The sequence below is a fragment of the Cervus elaphus genome, chromosome 12, assembly GCF_910594005.1.
Source record: "Cervus elaphus chromosome 12, mCerEla1.1, whole genome shotgun sequence".
Lineage (NCBI taxonomy): Eukaryota > Metazoa > Chordata > Mammalia > Artiodactyla > Cervidae > Cervus > Cervus elaphus.
The window spans coordinates 60,335,805-60,361,839 of NC_057826.1; the positions used below are offsets into that span (position 1 = coordinate 60,335,805).

General features: G+C 38.1%; 1 protein-coding gene across 2 annotated transcripts in view; it reads left to right on the top strand.

Annotated features, from left to right (window-relative positions):
- Positions 1-26,035, top strand: part of MDGA2 (MAM domain containing glycosylphosphatidylinositol anchor 2) — an 867,711-nt gene that overhangs the window by 116,572 nt on the left and 725,104 nt on the right. The window lies entirely within an intron of this gene.

The window sequence follows — 26,035 nt, forward strand, 5'->3', positions numbered from 1 at the left end:
ATGCCAGGCTTCCCTGACCTTCACCATCTCCTGGAGCCTGCCCAGACTCATATCCATTGAGTCAGTGATGCCATCCAACCATCTTGTCCTCTGTCATCTTCTTCTTCTCATGCCCTTAATCTTTCCCAGCATCAGGGTCTTTTCCAATATATCGGCTCTTTGCATCAGGTGTCCAAAGTATTGGAGCTTCAGCTTCTCATCAGTCCTTTCAGTGAACATTCAGGATTGATCTCTGGTAGGATCAACTGGTTGGATCTCCTTGCAGTCTAAGGAACTCTCAACGTCCATACATGACTACTGGAATAACCATAGCTTTGACTATATGGGCCTTTGTCAGCAAAGTAACATCTGTACTTTTTAATATGCTGTCTAGGTTTGTCATAGTTTTTCTTCCAAGAAGCAAGTGTCTTTTAATTTCATAGCTGTAGTCACCATCAGCAGTGATTTTGGAGCCCAAGAAAATAAAGTCTGTCACTGTTTCCATTATTTCCCCATCTATTTGTCATGAAATGATGGAACTGATGCCATAATCTTAGTTTTTTGAATGTTGAGTTTTAAGCCAGCTTTTTCACTCTTCTCTTTCATTTTCATCAAGAGGCTGTTTAACTCCTCTTCGCTTTCTGCCAGAAGTGTGGTGTTATCTGCATATCTGATGTTACTGATATTTCTCCTGGAAATCTTGATTCCAACTTGTGTTTCATCCAGTCTGGCATTTTGCATGATGTACTCTTCATATAAGTTAAATAAGCAAGGTGACCATATACAGTCTTGCTGTACTCCTTTCCTATTTAACTTAAAAGGCAAATGTGTAAAGCAATAATTTTAAAACTGTGCTGATGGGTTTATAATATATAAATAATTTGTAGGACAATTGGAGCAAGTTTTTTTTGTACTTTGAAACTGAGTTGACTCTAAACATTCAGTCCATAACATTTAACAATTCAGATAACCAGAAGGAGAGAAAGAGCAATACAATTTAAAGGAGTAAAAGAATCACAGATAAGTCCTGTGAGAACTGGAATGTTTGGAAATAGAAGGGAAGAGACTGAGAGACAAATAAAAAACATAAATGAAGGAGCATGGTTTGATCATTTTATTTCATGTGAAAAAAATGACGATTTTCTTTTAATACAGATACATGGCTTGTAACTATACTTGATTGCTGGTATTATCAAATTAAAACTATCTAATTATCCAATTTATATGCATAAATGCTTTTTTGCCTCCGAAGTTTGCATGACATTCTAACCTAGGCCAGATCTGAATTAGGTCTGTGCTGATTGTGTGATTAGCAGATATCAAAACTGAGTATTTTTAGCCTTGACTCTCTCAGTCATGAGAGTTGGCCTGTGCCTGGCCACAGTGTTCATGCTTATCTCATTTGTCAACCCATGGTATAGTTCTTCAGGCTTTTGTTGAATGATTAAAAAATTGTCACAATGTTTAAAATAAGTGAATATATGAACTTATGCCTCTGGCTTTAACAATTTGATTGTTGGCTCTAAAACTCACTATCTGAGGCTGTTATTCTTTGTCGATTCTAGGCATAAAGTCTTTTAAACATTTATTATCTTCTTAGGGATGACTTTTATATGCTCTGTTCCTTAGTATCTAGAAACCTTAAGCTCCCAGGAATTCAAGAGACTATTATTGAGAGGTTCTTAGACTTCTTTTCAATATATCGGAAGTACTAATGAAGGCCTACATTTACCTACAAAGAATGCCTAGGAAAATCAATGTCATTTGTTTACAAATATATTCATGCAGTGTGGAAATAGAATATTGTAGTCAGGGCCTGCTGAATAGAAGTTCTGAGTGGATGTCTACCTATCTATCTGCCTTTATGTTAAAACTGGAAAATTAATGCTATTACACAATCTAATAAGTTGATACAAGAAAAATCTTTAAGAAAAATGTCTTTTAAAAAGGCAATATAGAAGTTGTAAATGAAAGGCTTCAGATATGGTGATGCTTACCTCTTTCAGCTGAAGAAGATGTGAAAAAATAGATCAGATTTTCAATATGTAAGTCAAATTTTATGTTTAAAGGAATGATTAGCATCTACTTTAAAAATAACAAATATCCAACATTATGAGTTTATTGTTTCTTCTGTATCATGGCAAACATAAATAATACATCTCAACTAGTATTAATATATTTTGTTTGCATGTAAAGATTTCTGGATGTGATGTAGTTTTTGTCTGCCTATATCCAGTGATCATGAATAGTTATCAAAAATAGTTCCCCAAATCTAGAGAGACAATGTAAGTTTAAAATAAAAGCATTAAGGGTGATAAAAGTTAATGTATGCATGCTAGAAAATATTCTAAGCATTTCTTTCCTTGTGAACTCAGGAAATTGTTATAGCTACTCTATTATCAAATGGGGCAGGAAGGACCAGAGAGCTAAAGGAACCTGGAGAAGTGTGCAGCTAGTAACTGACTGAGTTAAGATTTTAATCCAGACAAGCAGGCTCCCTGCCATCTTTCACAATCATTATAGTACACTGCGTTTTCTCTCGTGTAGACAAAACATCTCTCAATCTTCTTTCCTCTCAATTTTATGAACATCCCCAAAGTAAACACATAAACATAGGTTAAAAATCTGATTATATATTCTTTTAGGAAAAGTCTGTCTAGATTTTATGGCATTAAAATTATTGGAGTTTATTCACATGATTCCATGTTTTTTCTCGGTCTGGTATAACAGATATGTATTTAATGCTTCAATTACTCGGATGATCTAGTTCAGACCTTTTTTAAGAAATGTTATGTGAAAGTGGGACCAAATGTAATTTCTAATTCTGCACATGAAAATCAGTCATTATTACTATGGTTGTAGCAATGGTTATTTTTAAAGGACACCAGTGATATAGAAGTAACTTTATGTTTAGCTTCTGCAAAGAATTATATTTGACACAATTTTAAAGTGTAAAATAATCTTGTTTCAAACTTGTTTAAAAATCACTTTGCTTCTTTGAAACTGAAGATATTACTATTCATGGAAATGAGGGCATATTGTAGGCAGTTTATTTTTATACTATTGTAAGGACCATAAAAATTATGTGTTTTTAATTAAATTTTTTAGCAATTGTGATGGTTAATGGTAAGGTAGAAATTCTGTTTGAATTACTAAGATTATGAATATGAAATTTAGCTTTAGAAAATATAAACTATTATGCTGTTTGTTATTGTTCAGTCATTAAGTCGTGTCTGGCTCTTTGTGACCTCATGGACTGCAGCATGCCAGGCCTCCCTGTCCCTCACTACCTCCAGGAGATTGCTCAAGTTCATGTCCATTGAATTAGTGATGGCATCCAACCACTTCATCCTCTGTCACCCTCTTCTCTTTTTGCCTTCCATCTTTCCTAGTATCAGGGTCTTTTCCAATGAGTTAGCTGTTGGTATCAGGTGGCCAAAGTATTGCAGCTTCAGCTTCAGCATCAGTCCTTCCAATGAATATTCTTTAGTCCTTCCAATACTTTAGGATTGATAGGTTTGATCTCCTTGCTGTTCCAGGGGCTCTCAAGAGTCTTCTCCAGCACCATAGTTTGAAAGCATCAATTCTTTAGTGCTCTGCCTTCCTTATGGTTCAACATTCACATCTGTGCATGACTATTTGAAAGACCATAGCTTTAACTATTTGGGCCTTTGTTGGCAAAGTGATGTCTCTGCTTTTTAAAATGCTGTCTAGATTTCTTGTAGCTTTCCTTCCAAGAAGCAAGCATCTTTCTAATTTCATGGCTATAGTCACCGTCCACAGTGATTTTAGAGCCCAAGAAGAGAAAATCTGTCCTGATTCCACTTTTTCCCCTTCTATTTGCCATGAAGTGATGTGACCAGATGCCATGATCTTAGTTTTTTTAATACTGATTTGTAAGCCAGCCTTTTCACTCTCTTCTTTCACCCTCATCAAGAGGCTCTTTAGTTCCTGTTTGCTTTCTGCCATTAGAGTGGTATCATGTGGATATCTAAGGTTATTATGCAGTTAACAGTTTTTATTATATGTATTCATGATAGGGATGAAATAATTTTCTACAAGACTGACCATTCTTTTAGATGTTTAGAGCTACTGATACCATCCATATATGAACTACAAATAAAGTAAGTAAACTGAGGTTTTGTTTTGTTTGCTCACATGTTTTTAATCCCACTGCTTTTGCTTTGCCTCACATTTGCTCTATGACAAACAGAAATTTCTGAGCTTTGGAACTAGGTGTGTGATTTATAACCTAAACTCGAACAAAGATTACTGGTCCATCTAATTTTTTAACTAGATTTCTCATCATCATTAAATGAATATATAAACATGTTTTTATTAAGACTGCCATACACGGGATATTACAATATATAAGCCAACATTAATTCTTAGACATAAATCTTCATTTAAAAAGCACTCAGTAAGTATGTTTTCTCATTTTAAACCACAGTGTGATTATATATTTGCATTAATGGGCAGTAATAGCATGTGATAGCATAGTAATAGCAATGGCATGTGATATTTGGTGGTTATTCCCTTCTCTCTTCAGTGCTAATATTTTTGAGTTATCATATTTAATAATAACAACCACAGGTAAAATGAGGAATATAATTTATATCCATGTACAAATACTCAACTGATGCGAAGTAACTTGCTCACAGGCATATCAGGAGGAAAGCACAGGGCCAGATTTTAAATCAAAGACTTCTTACTCTAGGACCTCTGTACTTAACCTGTTTTCAACTTTGAAAGAATTTCATCAAGCAATAACCAGTTTTCATGCTTATTCATGGATAAACCTTGGAATGTCAGGGAGTTGTGAAAATACCATTTCTGTATCAGCGACAGCCAGTTCATCTCCTATGTCACCATTATTTGGCATCACCGATTCCCAACCCCTACTCTCCCTGCTTTGTATTTCTCTTCAGGCCAAATCCTGGATGGAAACTCATAAAAGCTCCTGGGAAAAGAAAAGAGGAAAGGTGAGGAAGGAGAGGAGAGCAAATTCCTAGAGTCTCTTCATTCGATCTTTGCTTCTTTTGACCACCAACAAAGCGATAGAAAGTGTAGGCAGAAGGGTGGACAGGCAAAGGGCCAGTGTTCAGAAGTTTCACAGTCTGTAATTAATGCGGTGGGACTTCCCGGGTGGCTTCGACAGTAGAGAATCCGCCTGCATTGCAGGAGACCTGGGTTCGATCCCAGGGTTGGGAAGGTCCCCTGGAGAAGGGAATGGCAACTCACTCCAGTATTCTTGCCTGGAGAATTCCATGGACAGAGGAACCTGGTGGCAGCTGTTGACTGCAGTTCTGTGCATGTTAACTCCTGCTTTTTATTACAGTCTTTCTGGTTTTCTGTCTTAAAATGCTTAAAATAGACTGAATCCAGTTTTTCTCTTGAGATATAGCTGAGTCTTAGTTCATTCTCTAATGTACAAGAACCCACTATAGTACTTCATCTATTGTTTAGCTTTCACTGTCTTATAGATGGTTTCCCAGGTGGCGCTGATGGTAAAGAAGCTGTCTGCCAATACAGGAGACCTAAGAGACGTGGGTTGGTCCCTGGGTAGGGAAGATCCCCTGGAGAAGGGCATGGCTACCCACTCCAGTATTCTTGCCTGGAGAATCCCATGGACAGAGGAGCCTGGTGAGCTATGGTCCATAGGATTGCAAAGAATTGGACATGACTAAAGCAGCTTAACATGGACACATCTTATAAATAAAGAAAAAATAGACTGAACTAAAATGGAGCTGTTTTATTCCAGAATCTCTCTCAGTAATTTGTGTGAGATGCCTTCATTAAAAACTCAAGAGCCTAAGTACATGCATCAGGAAAGTATACCTTGAGGAGAATTTGTGAAAACAGGCTATGCAGTTCCTGTGTGAGTTCAGGAGGATAAATGTTTTTGAAATAAATGTGATAACTTAAACATGAATTCATTCAGTGTACTGTGAGGCTAAAATGAAAACAAGATACTGTTCTAAGCACTCAGCCTCAAAGTAAACAACGTTAAAGGCCTTGGCTTTATGGAGGTTCACTGAAGAAAATAAAGAGGCTGATCTAGGAACTAGGGGACACAAGAAACACCTTTGAGGTTTTAAAGTAATTAGAAGCCCCAGAGCCTTGAGCCCTCCTCCCACTACTCTTCTGGGTTGTCCAGACCCCACCAAAGACCTCTTGTTGGAACCAAAGGGGCTTTCCCAGGCGGCTTTTAGGAGTTTCCATTTCTATGCCAAGTATTTTCTCCCCACTATCTGTAACCTCTTCCCTTATGAATAATCACATAATTCTCTTAGCATTTATTTCAGGGTACAGATATAGCATTTGTAGTAATTGTTTCATTATTCTCCTAAACCCAGTTATGTTTTCCTTTTCACCATCATATTGTTATTGTTCAGCCACTCAGCTGTGTCCAACTCTTTGTGACCCCGTGGACTGCAGCACTCCAGGCTTCCCTGTCTTTCACCATCTCCCAAAGTTTGCTCAGCCTCATGTCCATCGACTCAGTGATGCCATCCAACCATCTCATCCTCTGTCGTCCCCTTCTCCTTCTGCCTTCAATCTTTCCCAGAATCAGCGTCTTTTCCAGTGAGTCAGCTCCTCACATCAGGTGGCCAATGTATTGGAGCCTCAGCTTCAGCATCAGTCCTTTCAATGAATTCTTCACCATCATAATAGTTATTTAAAGGCAAGAACTGTGTCTTAAACATCTAAATATTCCCTCAAAGTGCCTAGCACAGGTCATATACTTTCATTAACACAGGCTATTCATAAATCAGGCTACTGTATTCTTTGACAAATATCAGTAAACACATGATGCTTAAATTGTTCACAGTACACTTGATGGACATAACTTTCAAATCCTTTCCACTGTCATCTTCTTTATTTCTGTTGGTAGCACGTTGTTGTACTTGAGACTGCTGCTGGGTTTTCGTATTATCATTATTAAATGTTCAGTGTAAGGATCCAAGCAGGTTGTTTTTTCTCTCTGACCATGACAGAGTTGTTAAATGTCATTGATTGACACTGCAGATTTCAAATGTATTTTAAGGTGGAAAGCTCTGTTGGCAGAAATTCACCTGTGTAAATAATACATCACAAGTAGCACTCTGCATAGTTTTCCTTGGCTTTTGATGTGTATAGACCTTTAATCTATGGCTTTCATTCTTGTTTACAGTGTATACCAAGTCATGAACATATTCCTTTTTGAAAAATAAAGTGTATCTAGCACATGATCCCTGCCCCTGCTCTAATCTTTTCTAATCTATGAAAACATGAAATGTTTTCAAACTAAATATTGAGTCTATCTGACCACAAAATGGAGATTTCCTTTTTAAATAAAAGTGTGTTGATGGGTTTTATGGTACGCAGTTTAAATTGCCTCCCAACCATTAAATATGAACACTTAAATACATTTCAGGCTTAGCCATTAGCTCTTAGTGGCATCAGAATATTTTGTCCTTTTATTTCCACAAATATTATTAAATAGAGCCAACGGTAACTTAGATCTATATGAAATATTTGTCACAGAATTTGACAGATTTTACAATAGTAATACAAAGCCAGGATATTTCATTTAAATACTAAACTTGGTATTGCATAGTTGAATAATAAAAATGATTATTCTGTTTTGGAAAAAAATCAATTTTAGTTGGCCCAGATCATTTAGATCATTGTTTTATACCTACTTTTCTTAGTACTATTCTACTGGTGAATTAGATTAAATTTAGAAGAGATTGCTTTACATTTAAAAATAAACCTTAAATAAAGCCTAAACTTGCATATCTCTGGTGATACAAAGCAATTATTGGCTCATCTTTCATATTGGTCCTGTATTGTGACTTTCATGGTATCTTTATTTCTCTCTACAGATTTGATCCCACTGTATAATCTTTGTAATCTCCAGTCAGATTGGTTGGGAGAACCCATCTGATTAGCTTTGCTAATTAGAATCAATGTGATTGTTTCACATTGATTTTTCGGGCAATTAAAAACACATGCAATTTAGGAAGCACATATTTTATTACAGTTGTTAGACCATGACTACAAGTTTGAAATATACAAATTGTACATTTTATATCTGGAAAGTAAATTAAAGGCCGCTCTCATCTGCTAATTGTTGTTGTTCAGTTGCTCAGTTGTGTCCTACTTTTTGTGACCCCATGGACTCCAGCATGCCATGCTTCCCCTGTTGTCCACTATCTCCTGGAGTTTGCTCAAATCTGTGTCCATTGAGTCCGTGATGCTATCCAATCATCTCATCCTCTGCCACCCGCTTCTCCTCCTGCCCTCAATCTTGCCCAGCATCAGGGTCTTTTCCAGTGAGTCGGGTCTTCACATCAGGTGGTCAAAGTATTGGAGCTTCAGCTTCAGCAACAGTCCATCCAGTGAATATTCAAGATTGATTTCCTTTGGGATTTACTGGTTTGATCTCCTGGCTGATGGTTTTGTAAAAGTCAAAAGTGTTTAAACACTAGGCTTATAACTGTTAAACCTGAACACGATTACATTTTTGGTAACTGTTATTTTCTCATTGGTAATATTAACCCCAGCCTTTAGTCTATGACATATTTTCTAAACTTTATATTTCAAACAGTTGGACTTCATCTTAGTTCTTTTGATTATGTTTGCTATTAGAACTTTATATGAACAAATCCCAAACCTCTAAGATATTCTTGAGGAGTCGTGAAGAAGTTTGGCTAAACCTTTCATTGACAAATGTAATGGAAGATACCAGGTTAAAGAAAGTTAATCAGTTGTGTTTATCACAAGTGTTCTCAGAGCCCTTATATGTTAATAATATACTTTGAGACACCTGCAGAGAGGGTTCATAAGCTACCTTCCTCCTTTTTTTTTTTTTCTTAGAAAATCTCACGGGACTAGTGCTCTACTGTATTCACTTTGCTGAATGATACTTTAGTGCTTAATATCTTTCATAGCGTCTTTCAAACATATCTCACTTGATGATTTATGGATTTTTATGGGGTTTGGTGGCTAGATTAGATGATTTATGACTATAATTGTAGGAGGGTTCATGAGAGAACTCATGATATTTTTTGAATTATCTGAGTGAATTCATTTGAAGTGGCAAGAATAAGGGTCATTAACTTATTAACCATGGGGAAAAACTGGAAAATTGAAAATGTCACCTGTTCAGAAGTTACATTCCATTCACCATTTTGGACCATGCCTGTGTCCTTAACTCCTTTAAATTAAAGTATTAAGACACTTTATCTAACTTCCCCCTTGTTTAAGTTTTAGTGTTTACTCTCTGCTTTCCTATATCTTTAAGCATTAAGTCTTAATTATAGTAACTTACACATCAGTGAGTTTGTGCTTGAGGTGACTTGATACACGTTCATAATTGAAATTATTAATTATTTTATTTTCTATTATCTTCCGTTTTTCTACTTCCCATGCTTGTTAAAATGTATGTATTACTTTTTATAGCCTGAGAAATAAAATATATTTATAGATCTGTTTTCTAATTCAACAACACAAAGCATACTGTATTTTTGCATTAACCAGTTTTGATATTTAGAAATTAATTGATTAGACATTTAGTGTCAAAATTTTTAATCTAACATAATTAATTTTTTTATTCCAGTTGGCTTATGGATAGATAATCTTTCTTAAAAACTTTTTATCAATACAAACCTACTGTTTTAAAACCTAAATGATGTTATTATGTCTTTGGCCTTGAAATGATTTTTAAATGCTGTCCCTCTTTGAACTATACTGTAGACTGAAGGCTAAATAGTATTGACTCTGAATTTACTGATAGGAACATGAAATATTGTCAGGGTTTCCCTGGTGGCTCAGTGGTAAAGAATCTGATGCAATACATGAGATCTGGGTTTGATCCCTGACTCAGGAAGATCCCCTGGAGAAGGGAATGGCAACCCACTCCAGTATTCTTGCTGAGAGAATCCCATGGACAGAGGAGCCTGATGGGCTACAGTCCATAGGGGTGACAAATAGTCAGACACAATTGAGTGACTAACACTTTCAAAGTTGAAAGAACATGAGATAGACCAGTTGAAATCAACCTCTATCTTCTCTTGTGTGCTAAAGGGCCAATCAAATGTGCCTCCCAGAGGTTTTTATAAAACCAATGGAGAGTTTGCTATCCACATATCTTTTCAGAAATAAACATGAATTTTTAAATGTCTATTAAGGGTATCATAAACAGAAATTATTAGTATAATATTCCTTTCATGAACTATTAGAAATAAGTGCTTTGTTGGAAATAAATATTTTGTGTCTATAACACACTCTGTCCTCTTAGTTATTTTCTGAGTCCATGTAGTCAGAGAACCATGCAACACAAGGAGTGGTTTAAGACTGTGGGATCCATTCTCTTGCTTCCAAGGGATACTTGTTAACAAAATAATTACTCCTTTCTTAAATAAAAATATTCTATGGTTAAAATGAGGTTTTAGTGCCAGAATTTGACTTCTTTTAGAAGACAAGCTTTTTTGTTTCTCCCTACTAAGGCAGGGATGGTTTCAGGCTACTCTGGGGAAGCACAGCCAGAGGCCTGGGGGACAGCTGCGTTATTGGAAAGTGATAGAAAGACTTGAAAAAAGGTGGTGTGTTTTCTAAGGAAACTCAAATTCTATGAGAAAATTAGAGTTGGAGTTGTGGAAATTTAATCAAGTTCTCATAACAGTCAAGAGATAGAGCTATAATTCAACTCTGTTTTTTAAATTCCAAAGCAGATATTTCTTCTGAAAATTTACCATGTGTAGGCTGTTGGCAGAAAAGACTGAAAGAATAAAGGATATAAGAGGACAGAGGGAAGAGATGTCTTTGTGGGAGCCAAATTTGATAAGAAGAGGACTGAAACATTGATTTGAGCATAAGTACAGGAAGCATGCATTTGGAAATCAAGCATGGTATTTCCATAGTATCACAGTGAGGAAACACCATGTGTCCCTGTCTGCCATGGTTGCTTTCAGGCTCCAGGTGTATTTTGTTTGTTTTGCAAAAGTGTTTTGGTTTTATTTGTGTGTGTGTGTGTTGTTGTTCTTAAATTGAGCCAGTACCTACATTACAAAGTAGAAGATATACCCCCAAAGTCTTGATTTCCTGCCACTTTGAAAAGTTTTAAAATAGCAAGGGTTACGTCTTATTCCTTTGTGGCCACAATTTTCAATAGAGATGATGAACAGCTAACTCCCTTCTGACAGGACATGCTTTCTTCCCTCCACCCAAAGACTCAACTCAGCCTGCTTCAGATGTTTATATTCCCTTGTTGACATATGTGGGCATTTGAATTTTTTAATTTTGAGAGAGTGAGCAATGATCTGATCTTAGATTATAGAATAAAAGTAATTCCATATGTATTTACTGATTTCCAAGCATCTGTCAGGTACCAATCTAGGACCTAATGTATAGGACAGTGAAGAAGTCAGAAAAGTTCCTGCATGGAGATTCTTTTCTAACGTACATGTACCATTACCTAATCTAATTATGTAATCAACTAAAAAATATAGTTTGTTTGTTAGAAGTGCTAAGGAGAAAATAAAGGTGGAAAGGGAACAGTATCACAGGTTTCTATTTTAGACTGGGTCATTAGGGATAGTCACCCTCTCATTAAGACTTTCTCTAACTATCCTGTCTAAATTGAGTTGGTGACGTTTTGTGTAAGAACCTAAAGAAAATAATCCCTGTGACTCTTTGAGGGATAAGTCTTCCAGACAAAGAAAAATAAAAAAATCAAGGACAGATGCCCTGAATGGATTTGCTAGTATGTTAAATAAACATTAAAGAGGCCAGTGTGGGGGGGCGTAGGAGTGGGAGGGGTGTATTGGGTGGATTGTCTGGTGTGAACCAGTAAGAGAGGTAACAATGCTTTCTATTTGAAATGCCTTATTAATTAACACTGTAACTTTCACTCTGCCTTTGCGTATGAACTGTATTAGGCCCTAAAGAAAGTGAGTTTATACAGAACTTGCTCTGATATGTTCCAGTTCTGTAAAGTATAAGTAACATAACCTGTGCCCTTTACCTCTATAGATACTCCATTGCAATAGATTGGTTAGAAGAAAGGATGCAAGTTGGACCAAAGATAAGAAAATCCAAATGATGTAATGCTAATCCTGATCCTCTTTTGATTGTTCAGTGATATTTCAGTGATTCATTCATTGCCTCTCACCTCCACATCTACCCTTCATTACCTGCCCAGCTATAGTGGAGTTAGGTCCTTTACACAAAATTAAGCTTTGTCAGTAGAGGGTGCTAAAGTGACAGTGCTGAAGGAAGAGTCTTTCCCTTACTAGTTCTTGTGTTAATCTGTTTTGCTTCTTACTTGTATTGCAAGAATGCTGGTGTGGGAACAAACAGTGATACCCTGTTTCAACCCTATACCAGGGCATCCAGTCTGATGCACCATCTTGCTGCAGGTCTCCCAGTGGGATACTGCGTATAGTAATTCTCCTGGTGCTCTGCTGGTGAGCAGGCTCTAATACCCTGACTCCTTCAGTATGCCCACCTGCCAGCCTTGAGCAACCTGTACCCCAAAAGGTGCACCCTGCTTGCATAGCAGCTGCAAACCAGCTCTGGCCTGGACAACTCAGTGGATTTCATCAATTAAATCTGTGTTCCAGACTTGGAGAACTCCCCTCACCTGTGCAGTCTTACCTTCCTCAGGTATTCTGCCTCAGCTCTAGAGTTTTCTCTAGAGCTGTCAATAAACCTTTGTAGATAACTTAATAATTCTTTGTTATTTAATAACTTAAATATTAGTTAATTTTATTTGCTGTATATCCTAATTCTTGGTATTAAACTTTGCCTGTTCAAATCAGGATATGGTTTCTGACCCTTGATTGGACCACGAATGATACAGGTGATAGAGCAAAATATTAATGCTGAAACTTAAAGACGCATGTTTATTTTGTCAGTATTCTCAAGGATATATCAAGTTGAAAAAGTCAGCCAAAAGATTACTTGAGTTGCAGTTATCAGAAAACTCAAGAGTAAGACGAGAATGACAGGTGGGGTAAAAGAGGCAACTGATACAAGTATGCAAAGCACTCTTGACAAGCAAATTGAACTTAATAAGGAATAGAAAGGTATAGTTTAATTCAGGGACACGCATACTTATTGAGCAATTTTTACAGGTAAAGCAACTGTGTTACTTGCTCTGAAACTCACAATTAAGTGCTGGCACCCAATAATTGCTGGACAGAGAAAAACCACATAGCATATAAAGAGAATTTCTACCTTCCAAGTAATTTAGAGTCCTCTGAGAGAGAGTGGAGAAGGAAATGGCAGCCCACACCAGTGTTTTTGCCTGGAGAATCCCGGGGACACGGGAGCCTGGTGGGCTGCTGTCTATGGGGTCGCACAGAGTCAGACACGACTGAAGTGACTTAGCAGCAGCTGCAGCAGCATGGGAGAGAGAGTGTGAGCAAACAGTGGTGGAGAGGGGTGGGGAACAAACACGCATGCACACACACACAGACACACACACACACGTGCAGAGTGACATCATGATGCAGTAAGACCTGTGATGGAGGTGACAGAGCAGAGATGTATCAGGAAGGTCAATTATATCAGTCACTGAGAAGCAGTGATGTTTTGAGTGTGAGCAAATTTTCAGTAGAGGACCCCCATCTGTAGATATTGTATTGTTACCTTTATGTATAGCACTAAGTATCAGTAAGTTAGTTTCTAAGACCGCTTAGTCTCACTGTAAGACTTAAACACTTTGACCTATCACTTACTATTCTTGAACAGTAATTTACTGAATCACCTGTTAGTTGAGTAATCAAGTCAACATCTTAGATGCTACTCAACACTTATGGAATTGTTTGCTGGCCAGATTGTGCAATAATAATTAGAAGAAAATAATTCACAAATTTGAAATACCACACCAATCACAATCAGTCAAACCTTAATAATACATTAGTGCAGACAAAGCTCCCAATAATTTTATTTCATCAATAAACCATGCATATCCAGGGCATACATTTACATATGGTTAAAATGTGTTAGCACAGATTCAGAACAGCATACCTTTGTTTAACTATTACCTCTTTTAAATAATTAGGACTTAAAACCCTCCAACATTGTAATTTAAATTTCAAATAGGAAAACACAGAGGATCTATTTATCTGAATCTGCATGGTCTTAAACATCAGTGCTGGTAACAGTGCTTTTCATTTAACAATATTTTGTCCTATCATATAAGTAATATATTAGGACATAAAACTGCCCACCTGTGCTGTACATGGTTATTATTCATTGTGTTTTCTTGGGAAGTTTGATTCCTAAATATTTACTAGTATGAACTCATGGAGTTGTTTTATCTTTGAGCAATATGTTGAAATATTTATCTTGTTCTTTTGAGGCTCAGTGAACCCTGGAATTAATTTGGTAGCTGAAATAGGGAGAAGTTTTTTTAAAATTTCTTTTTTTAAATTCATCAATTTATTTTAATTGGAGGCTGATTGCTTTACAATATTGTGATGGTTTTTGCCATACATTGATATGAATCAGCCACAGGTGTGTCCTCCGGTCCCGAACCCCGCTCCCACCCACCTCCCCATCTTTGGCACAGGGTCAATGTATCTGTTCCATTGTAAACAAATGCTAGTTCAGTCAAATTACCCATCTGCCTCTGATGAATTTAAAGAAAAACGTGATGCATTTTAATATTGTAACAAGCTTTTGCTTATTTTTAAGTTTTTACAGTGAGTAGATACCAGTGGATAATAGTAGGCCCCAGGTCTCCTCTTCAGATTAATTCTTTTTTTTTTTTTTTTCAGATTAATTCTTGAATTGCACAGTAAGATCTCTCTTCGTTATCAACAGCTGGTGCAATTTGTTATGGCACATTTGAAGGATCTTTCATTTCTAGAATCTACAGTTCTTAAAACTCTTCCTTAAATTCTTCCACAGTCACTTGACCTCTTTTCAATGTCTTTTTTGTGGATTAACCAATTTAGTCTGCCATTCTTTCATGGAGTGGTCTATAAGCTTTAACTACATGCTTAGAGTTAGTGTCATACTTAGCTTTTAAATAGACACAGATGCTGTCTGCTTTTTTTGTTATAAGATTAACTGTGGGGCAAGATCATACCTGTAGGGGAATTAGATCACTGAAATGCCTTGATGGCCAACTATAAAGAATATTCATGCTGGACTGTCAGTATCACTGGTGGCTTAAATAAAAGTGTTATTTTTTTTTTTTTTTTTACTTCTTACGAAGAAGTTATTAGTAGTTCTGAATTGACTTACTGGAACTTTTGCATGTTATTACAAACTGTCAATTATGTCTCATAATGGTATGGTTATATTCTGGTATTTATTCTTTACCACTGTTTCAAGGAATATGCTTATTGACTCGTGTGCTTAAACTAGTTAATGGCGTACTTGTGAACTCTTACTCTGAGTAATAGAACATTTGGAAATTCACATCTACTTTAGCAATGTAAATCTCACAAAAACTTTCATACTTCACACAGACATAAGACAATTATTGGGCTTCCCTGTGGCTCAAGTTTGCAGAAGACCCAAGTTAAATCCCTGGGTCAGAAAGATCCCTGGAGAAGGGAATGGCTACCTACTCCAGTAATCTTGCCTGGAGAATTCCATGGACAGAGAATCCTGGCAGGCTTTATTCCATGAAGTCACAAAGAGTCTGACATGACTGAGCAACATAACATTCACTTTTCAAGACAATAATTACTTTTTTGTGTGTGCTAATGTTAACATCACATCTGTACACATAATGCCCAAGGTTACAGATAGTCTCTGTCTATAAATATTGGATCAACATCTGGAAGGGAAACATCTATTTTGGTTCATTCAGGTTGCTATGACACAATACCATAGACTGGGTGAATTAGAAACAAAAGACATTTATTTCTCATGGTTAGAAGTCCAAGCCCCTAACAGATTTCATATCTGGTGAGGACCTGCTTCCTGGTTGATATACAGCTGTCTTTTTGCTGTGTCCTCATATGGTGAAAAGGGCAAGGAAGTTCGTAGGGCTATTTCTATGAGGATGCTAGTCCTATTCTTGAGAGCTCCACCCTAGTGACCTGATCACCTTCAAATACCATAACTTTGGGGATTAGGTTTCAACATGAATTTATGGGGAACACAAACATTCAGTCCATGGACACATTTAAATTTATTTTTAGTAATGTGTTTGTACATATTTGGTAATTTTCACTTCCTTAACTGTTTTTGTGGTAAGTTAAAGTATTGCCCCTAACTTTTCACCATAACCATGTCCAAGCCCTTGCCCTTTGTTTTGAGTCTCTGTAGTTCTACAAATTAGAGTTAGAAATCCGTTTCTTGATTTGGGTTTAAGTAGGTTATGTGCTTGGATCAAGGAGATGTTAACAGAGTTTGGGAGTGGTTTGTTATGCATTACTTTTGTGGCTAAAATTTAGGTTTGATTATATATATGCATTGACTTAAAACTATTGTACTGAAAGATGAAGCAGAAAAATTTTACTTCGGCATCTATTTCATGTTTATTTGTCCTCTTTTTTTGTCTATGAGTTATTTATATAGAACATCACCATTCTGAAGACCCATTATCTCCTTCTATTATTTTGTCTGTCGTGATGTTACTGAAATCCACTCCTCTTCAACTCAGGGCTACTGCTCCCACCTCTTTTGTAACCCAGAGTTGACTAAACTCTGTCCTTGTCATCCAACTGCCTTATAAAATCTTTCAGAACAGTCCTTTCCTCTGCCTGCTAATGTCAGGACATTACTTCCATTCCAGTTAAACTGTTTGCACTTGACTTAACTTTCCAAAGTTAGGAGTTAACCTTTAGAAACTAAAAGTTCCTGACTTATATCTGCATCCTCAAGAGAGGAAAACAAGATAGCTCCTTCCAGAACAAAGAATCTGCCCTAAATAGGATTTCCTGTTTCTATTATTGGTATGACTAAGAGCAAATAGCTGTCAGTTTTAGGTATAGAAGTTTGATCTTTATTATTAGTTGTCGTGTAGTCTTACTGAGTTGGTCAATCAGATGTAGCTGCAAGAGGAGACAGAGGAGAGGCTCAGGACAAAGTAAAGTGTGTTATACTCACAGATCTTAGAGACTGGGGGAAGGGCACGTCATCCATGACCACATGGAAGAACAGGAGGGTGTCAGGAGTCAGAAAGCAGAAGCATGGCAGAGCTTAGGCCAGTGGCCTCTACTGGGGTTTCTGCAGGAAGGACAAGTCAGGGCAGCGAAGCAGTCTAAGAGTGGCTAGTTTGAATAGTTTAGGTGGACTTTGAGCTATAAGACTAATCTCTGGTTGTTGGTACTGGAACTGGGGTGATTAAGGCAAAGAAATATAACCCCCTGGGGTTAAAGGTCCCCAGAGAGGAGTAGTGTTTGCATATCAAAGGCCTGCTCTTGGCTGGGCCCTCTGCTGCCTGTAAGAAAATCCACCAAAGGAGAGTAGTCTCTCCCAGCCAGAATGATTTAAAAAAATGTCAACTTCATAGTATACAGGACATTTTTAAAAACACACACATACATTCACACTACACTGGTTATCATGTCTTCAGGAAAAAGAAGATCCAGTGTCAGTGCATCCTATTGTATGAAAGAAATTGTATAGTTGACATAAATGGAACTTATCTTGCTGCTTTTTAATTTTTTCCTTTTGCTAGATAAGAACTAAAATATGATCTGAATCAATGCTCAACACCTGGAAGTCCTAAGGATGACAAATAGGTTCTGAATAAACAAAAACGAAACGTGTTGTCATATTAATGTGGTTATCGGTCACATAATTTTTCACAGTTCAGTTTCTAAGTTTGACACAGTCTGTGTTTCCCTAGGCTCTACCTGAATGGCTGTCACCAAGGACTGCAAGAAGAACAGTGGTGTTGTGTTCCTTGAGTTCTATCTAAACTGATCTGTGAGACACTCAGTCTCTTCAGTTTCTCTCCACATTGTCTGGAAGTTCCCGGGGAGGCTCTACATTATATGCTTCACTGTGGTCCTCTCATTTATCACCTGCGGTCTGACATTTTCTACATTTCCTGCTATTGGTGCCTAATATATCCTCCCAGAGCCCTCAGACCTTGTTCAGGGAGCCAGGGTTCTTATCAAAACAACCTGTGCCCATGAAGTGACTATATTTGCTGGTGCCAAAGCTGTCAGATTCAGAGCCAGCACTTTTCATTGTTAGTTGCTTTTTTATTGAAGCCACCAGTCTCCCAATCACTGCACTTCTTCCCTAGGATTTATGTATAAAGACCTGAATACTGGACCACAGATCAGTCAGAGTGACAGATGTTTTCCCCACCTTAAAGCAGTCTTACCTCTTCAGTATAAGCTCTCTGTCCTTGAACCTCTGTTGAGGCTTCATCTCTTCCATAAGATATTTTTTTCCCACACGTTTTCTCTAACATGAACCTCCCAAGGCATGTCCAGGCCCATTTGAATACTATGGTGAAAAGGTTTAGGCTGTTTAAAAATAGGACCTCCTGTGAAATATAAAGAATTTCTTCCAGTGATGAATTTGGCCAGTTTTATTTACCACAACTCAAGGAATGTCAATTTTGCTTTCTGTACTTACTAATCAAAGAGTAAAATAATAGTTAATGCTATTTAGCAAATAGATATTTGGGAACTGCTCTGCTTCATGTCTTTTGCTGAACTCTGGAACTAATAAAATGATCAAAAACAAATATAAATAACTAAATAATTGTACAGTCTACTAAGGACATATATATTCATTAAAATACATTCAAGTGGTAGGTAAGAGTATATCAGGGCATAGGCAGTATAATGAGGTCCTAATTCTCAAATTTGCAAATTAGAACATAGGTAGGGTCAGGAAGATCCCTGGAGGAGAACGTGGCAACCCACTCCAGTATTCTTGCCTGGAGAATCCCGTGGAAAGAGGAGCCTGGCAGGCTATATATAGTCCACAGGGTCACAAAGAGTCAGACACGACTGAAGTGACTTAGCACACAAATGCACACAGGGTACTCTATACTTTTAAAAATTATATTATGAAGTGAAAAAGTGAAGTGTCAGTTGCTCAGTCATGTCCAACTCTTTGTGATCCTGTGAACTGTAGCCTTCCAGGCTCCTCTGTCCATAGAATTCCCCAGGCAAGAATATTGGAGTGGGTAACTATTCCCTTCTCCAGGGAATCTTCCTGACCCAGGGATCGAACCTGGGTCTCCTGCATTGCAGGCAGACTCTTTGCCATGTGAGCCACCAGTTATGTTTTGAGCATCCTTCCTATGTTTGTAGAGGTGAACAAACATAAACTTTACTACTGGTTTATTCCTCCAAGCATCTAACCTGGCCCCTAGATAGATGTATATAAACCATATAATCCAAATATGTATGTCAGGTTGGAATTATTATTGATCAATCAGTAAATCCCGACACATATATTAAGAATCAACTTATGGATTTTCTGCATGTGGATACTGTGGGAACGAGGAGAGAGCACAGAAGTGTATAAGCACAGAAGTATATACAACTTGATCTGTGCTAAGAGTTTGTCACCTGATGGGACTTGCTATCTCCTCCCTGGCACATATTTCCCCTTCTCTTGACACAGTGCCCTGATTTTTCTTCAAAGGACTCATCTGCCTTGCGTTGTGGGAAGACTTGAAACTGCCTCTGACTCAGTAGGCTCATCTCCAATCTCAGTAATTTTGTTAAGAGTATACATCTGACCTAAATCAGAACAAGAGAGAAGGAACCCCAGGATTTGTGTGGAAACTGTCAGAAAAGATGTTGTCTTCTGCCCTGGAGTGTGTGATGTGAGGACTGGAGAACTGTCGCAGATGCAGCTGTGTGCTGCTGCCGGGAGGGAAGGACAGGATGTTGTTTCATTGGCCCCGGTAGAAACGCTAAAATGTAACTCCTCCTGTGCAAGGCAGAACATGGAAGCACAATCAGATGCACAACAATGTTGTAAAGACTTTCTGTGAAATAATTCATTTAACCCTCACAACGATGTTATAAGTTGGTGCTCCTATTATCCACATTTTATAAGCAAGGGACTGAGGCTCAGATAGGTTTAAGTTATACACCTAGTAATACTGTATTTATCTGATGGCTGTCTAAAATAGTGCAAATAATTCCCTTTCCCTTTTAATATGAGGCTTGGTTAGATACTGGCTTTTGCAGGCCAACGTGACATGCACATTTTGTGATTGTACATCTTATATCCTCATTTTGAGGGATCGTATTTGAAGTTTTGCTGAAAGAGTGGTACCTAACTCCCAGATGTTACCCCATCCACCCTGGTGCGCATGCTGTCACTCAGTCATGTCGGACTCTTTGTGACCCCAGGGACTGTAGCTTGTCAGTCTCCTCTGTCTATGGAATTTCCCAGGTAAGAATACTGGAGTGGGTTGTCCAGTATTCCTCTTCCAGGGGATCTTCCTGACCCAGGGTTCGAACCCACATCTCCTGCTTTGGCACATAGAATCTTTACCATTGAGCCACCTGGGAAGCCCCTTTGACCCTGGAATTCAGTGTTAATTTTCCAGGTAATTTTAACCTCCTTTGGAAAATTAATTTTAATATGGAAACTTCATGGAATGTAGATAACCTAGGTTTAATTAATTAATAATTTAGATAAGGAAACCTTTAAGGTGAATGCTAGAAGAAAATTATTCTTTGTTTTATTTTATCTATCATTTTGACTCTGCTCCTTCATGTTTCCTGGAGAAGGCAATGGCAACCCACTCCAGTACTCTTGCCCGGAAAATCTCATGGACGGAGGAGCCTGGTGGGCTGCAGTCCATGGGGTCGCTGAGAGTCGGACATGACTGAGCGACTTCACTTTCACTTTTCACTTTCATGCATTGGAGAAGGAAATGGCAACCCATTCCAGTGTTCTTGCCTGGAGAATTTCAGGGACGGGGGAGCCTGGTGGGCTACAGTTTATGGGGTCGCACAGAGTTGGACACGACTGAAGTGACTTAGCAGCAGCAGCAGATTCGTGTTTCTGAGTAGCAAAAGTTCAAACTGATGAAAACATGATTCCTGTATGGAAGATGCTTGCAATTGTATAAATGTCATAGCCATAGATTTCCTGCAACAACTTCTGTGCAACTGTACAATTGCTTTGAATGACAGGATTTCCAAAATAGAAAAGTCTCCAGCTGTGACTTGCAAAACAACATTTAGTCAAACAGGTAGACTTATTTCTTACCTACTGAAAAAGATTCTTCCTGCAGGTTGAGTTCTAGTTGACCATTCTCAGTGTTTTTCATGAAAGAAAAGAATTCAGAAATTCAGGTCATGAGTTCAGAATGCTGGAACAGAGCTCTCTGTAAAAGGTCACTAAGAGTGTGGAAATAATGAAAAATGGAAAATTTTTCCATTTTACCTTTACAAAAACAGTATTTTTTTCCTTTTTTATTAGTGAAATATTCTCTATAAAGCACAAATAGTAAGTGTTCATGGTAGATTTTGTAGTTTTTTCAGGCTACTTATACAAAAGGGGGCTTGGTAATATGGTAACTCACTGTATTGTATTAATAGATGTAGTGTGTTACAAAAGAGTCTTTAAAATCTTTCTCATTGATACCATAGTGGGTAATGATAGCTACCCCTTCCTTGCCCAGAAAACTTTATGAAACAGTTTCATGGAATAATATTGTCTCTACCCTGGAGGGGGTGATGGCACCCTACTCCAGTACTCTTGCCTGGAAAATCTCATGGACGGAGGAGCCTGGTAGGCTGCAGTCCATGGGGTCGCTAAGGGTCAGATACGAATGAGCGACTTCACTTTCACTCTTCACTTTCATGCATTGGAGAAGGAAATGGCAACCCACTCCAGTGTTCTTGCCTGGAGAATCCCAGGGACGGGGGATCGTGGTGGGCTGCCGTCTATGGGGTCGCACAGAGTCGGACACGACTGAAGCGACTTAGCAGAAGCAGCAGCAGCATTGTCTCTACCCAAGAGTGGATGTTTAGATAGATAATTATCTCTGTGTAGTAGATGGTTTGTTTTACAAAATAAAATGTTTTGATAATCCTTACTCATGAGCTTCCCACTTTGGTGCAAAAAGGCCATTTATTTTAGGCAAAGTCAAATTATAAAATTTTATTTGATTTAGTCAATTCAGTCTAAAAGCTAATATATCTGAAAGAAAATAAGTTTTAATTTAATCAATAATTTCTATTACATAGATCATTAAAAAATAAGCTGGTTAAATGTAACTTTTAGACATTTTGTTATGTTGAATGTTGTTGGCATAATGTATCTATAATTCCAGTGAATGTTTATTTTCTAATCTTTTTATCTGAAAATCTGCTGGAAACCTACTTTCAGGCAATTATAGAAGAGACTGTGATTTCTGTCTTCAGTTGGAAGATGGAAAGTTGCCACAAGTTTCCACAGCCACTAACTGAAGAGCTTCCATATTTGAGACCCTTAGCAGTGTGGTATAGCTGGTGCTAGTGGTAGAGAACCTGCCTGCCAATGCAGAAGACATCAGAGTTGTAGGTTTGATTCCTGGGTCAGGAAGATCCCCAGGAGAAGGGAATGGCTACCCACTCAAGTATTCTTGCCTGGAAAATTCCATGGACAGAGGAGCCTGGAGAGCTATAGTGTAGGGGGTCACAAAGAGATGACATCGCTGAGCGACTAACATACACAGCACTATGGTTGGTTGATCGGAGCATATACTGTTGTGTGAACAGCTAGAGTATAAGCTTCAAGGGGCAGGAACAGTGTCTGTTTTGTTCACTACAATACTCTGCTTGCTGTGCTTCATGCTCTGCCCACAGTAAGCAATGATTAAATATTTATTGAGTGAAAGCTTTGGAGGGCAGAGATGGAGTTTAGCAGTGCTGTGTCTGGATACAGGAAAAGGAACATTAGCCTACTTGGGCACAAACAGATAAGAGATGGCCTGACTTGGTAGCAGTTCTTATGAAAAAAAAGTGTTGGTTTTATTTGACCTTAAAATTTAATGTGCACCTGCTCTGAAATATGGGTACACAAATGTTTGGCATGATCATATTCTGTATCATAACATCCAAGGAAGGGATCTTATTTTTTTTAGCTTCATGTTCTTCTGCCTGCCTTTTCAGTTCCTGCCTTCTTATGGTTTCCTGCCTTTAGTCTCTAAACATGCCCAAGTCTCTCTAGAGTTAGAACTAAATAATTTACCCACTGCTTTATCTCTTTCTTCTTGTCATGACGAAAGATCAAGGAGAATAATTGATAACTGATGTCTTCCATTTCTCTTTTCTCATTTCCTCTTACCTCTGTGAAACCTGGGTTTGCACCACTGCTCTACACAAAACAGTCCCATTTAAGTCACTCATGCTGGTATTGGGCTTCCCAGGTGGTGTAAGTGGTAAAGATCCCACCTGCCAATGTAGCAGACTAAAGATATGTGGGTTCAGTCTCTGGATTGGGAAGATCCCCTAGCGGAGGGCATGGCAACCCACTCCAGTAGTCCTGCCTGGAGAATTCTATGGACAGAGGAACCTGGGGGGCTATGGTCTACAGAGTCACAAGGAGTCAGACACTACTGAAGTAACTTAGCACACATGCAAACATATGCTGGTGTTATGAGGGTCCAATGAAGAGAGGTTTTCAATAATCTTTGCTGCATTTTTAACCTTCAGCTCATGTCATCCTTTTGAAACTGTTCTCTTGCTCATGGAGTCTTCAGTTTCCTCTTTTCTCACTACCCCAACCCCCAGTCTCACTCCTCTCCAGCCTTTATAAGACTTTAGCTTTTTACAAGGTTCTCACCTCAGTTTTCAGTCCATTGATTGTCTCATGAACACATGCTTCAAAGATAATCCTTTCCACTGTTAGTATTTTTAACACATCCTGTATGCTAATGGCTTCCTTTTTCTTTCTTTCCTAAGTCAACTGAAAAAAAAAAAAAAAAAGCACAACCTAGAAGTTGACAGTTATGTTTTATCTAGTGGACTTCCTGAGGATTTCAAACCCAGTACACAGCATCTCAAATAACTCTGAGAAAACTGTCCCAAAGAAGTCATGATATCTAGAAGTTTTTGCAACAGAACACCAGGTCGTTGGACCATTAAAGGATTACTGTTAGTAGAAGAAAAACAGATATCTCTAGTTAAGGAGTTTGGTGCTTTTCTATGTATGGGAAGATGCAAGAGTCTTGGTTCACTAAAATCATTCCTTTGACATGGACAGCAGTCTGGGGCTAGTATCCTGTGTATTCTCATCCTGAGTTTCCACCACTGGGTCTGGCCACAGTGTCTGACTGCTAGATAGGCTTGGCAGTGAGCAACTCAATTTGTCTCCATCCTGAGTTCCATGAAATTAATAAACGTTTCCTCCTTGGAAGAAAAGTTATGACCAACCTAGACAGCATATTAAACAGCAGAGACATTACTTTGCCAACAAAGATCCATCTAGTCAAAGCTATGATTTTTCCAGTGGTCATGTTTGGATTGGAGAGTTGGACTATAAAGAAAGCTGAGCACTGAAGAATTGATGCCTTTGAACTGTGGTGTTGGAGAAGACTCTTGAGAGTCCCTTGGACTGCAAGGAGATCCCACCAGTCCATCCTAAAGGAAATCAGTCCTGAATATTCATTGGAAGGACTCATGATGAAGCTGAAACTCCAAAACTTTGGCCATCTGATGCAAAGAACTGACTCATTTGAAAAGACCCTGATGCTGGGAAAGACTGAAGGTAGGAGGAGAAGGGGATGACAGAGGATGAGATGGTTAGATGGCATCACCGACTTGATGGATATGAGTTTGAATAAGCTCTGGGAGCTGGTGATGGACAGGGAAACCTGCTGTGCTGCAGTCCATGGGGTCACAAAGAGTTGGGCACAACTGAGCAAATGAACTGAACTGAGTTCCCTCAAGGCTCACCATCTGGGTGGCTATAATGTGATGGTTTAATGGTTGTAGCAACCTTTGTTTATTGATATAGCAGTTGGCGTTTTAATTATCACCTACCTCCTATCCTTTTTTTCTCTCTTCCTTCCATCCTTCTTTTGTTCTTTCCATGCATCTAACCATAAAAGGCTTGATGGATAGACAATAAAATAGTCTGTCTCCTGGGTGAGAGTCAAGAGGTAGTTTCTAGTTTATTCTTCATAGAATAAACTGATTTTCTGATTTTTTGAAAATGAATGTGAATTACTATTTTAATTAGAAGTTAAAAACATTTCTAAATAGAAAAAAAATGAATCTGCTCAAGAGTAAGTGCTTTCCTACACATACCCACTATCACCTCACACACTTAACCTCACTCTCTGTGTTAAGTGAAGTTCAGAGTGGGGATCATATCTTAATCATCTTAGTAAGTTGTTTAGCACAGGGCTTAGGATTTAGTAAATATTCAACAAACATTTTTGAACTGTAATAACATCACTGCACCCTTCACAGTTAAAATGACATATTCAAATCTTGATATCTTGATGACATGGGTGAAAACCTAATGCAGACAGGACATGGGCCAACATCCTGGAGTAAAGGGACCACCATGGTGATCCCAGCAATCATTCTAGTTTTCCCTCACATGTGTGCCTGGGTGCATACTCAGTCTCTGAGTCGTGTCTGACTCTTTGCAACCCCATGAGCTGTATAGCCCACCAGGCTTCACTGTCCATGAGATTTTCCAGACAAGTGTACTGGAGTGGATTTCCATTTCCTACTCCAGGGGACCTTCCTGATCCAGGGGTTGAACCTGGGTTTCCTGCATTGGCAGGCAGATTCTTTACCACTGGCCACCTGGGAAGACTCAGTTTCCCCTCACAGAATTTGTTAATTTTGTTAATTTGTAAATTTGTTAATTTGTAAATTTGTTAATTTTCAGCGAAGGGAAGAGAGGCTGAGGGAAAGTGTCAGCCAAGGGGCTTGCAACAGACTTGCTGGGCTGGAGAGAGAAAATTTACCACACAGCACTATTGAGTAGATCAGGACATGAGGAAGAAATCTCTGAGAACTGAACCAGAAATAATATATGTGATTTCCTCTGAAAATATTTTTTTAATTTTTTTAAAAGGTATTTATTTTAATTGGAGGCTAATTACTTTACATTATTGTAGTGATTTTTGCCATACATTGACATCAGCCATGGGTGTACATGT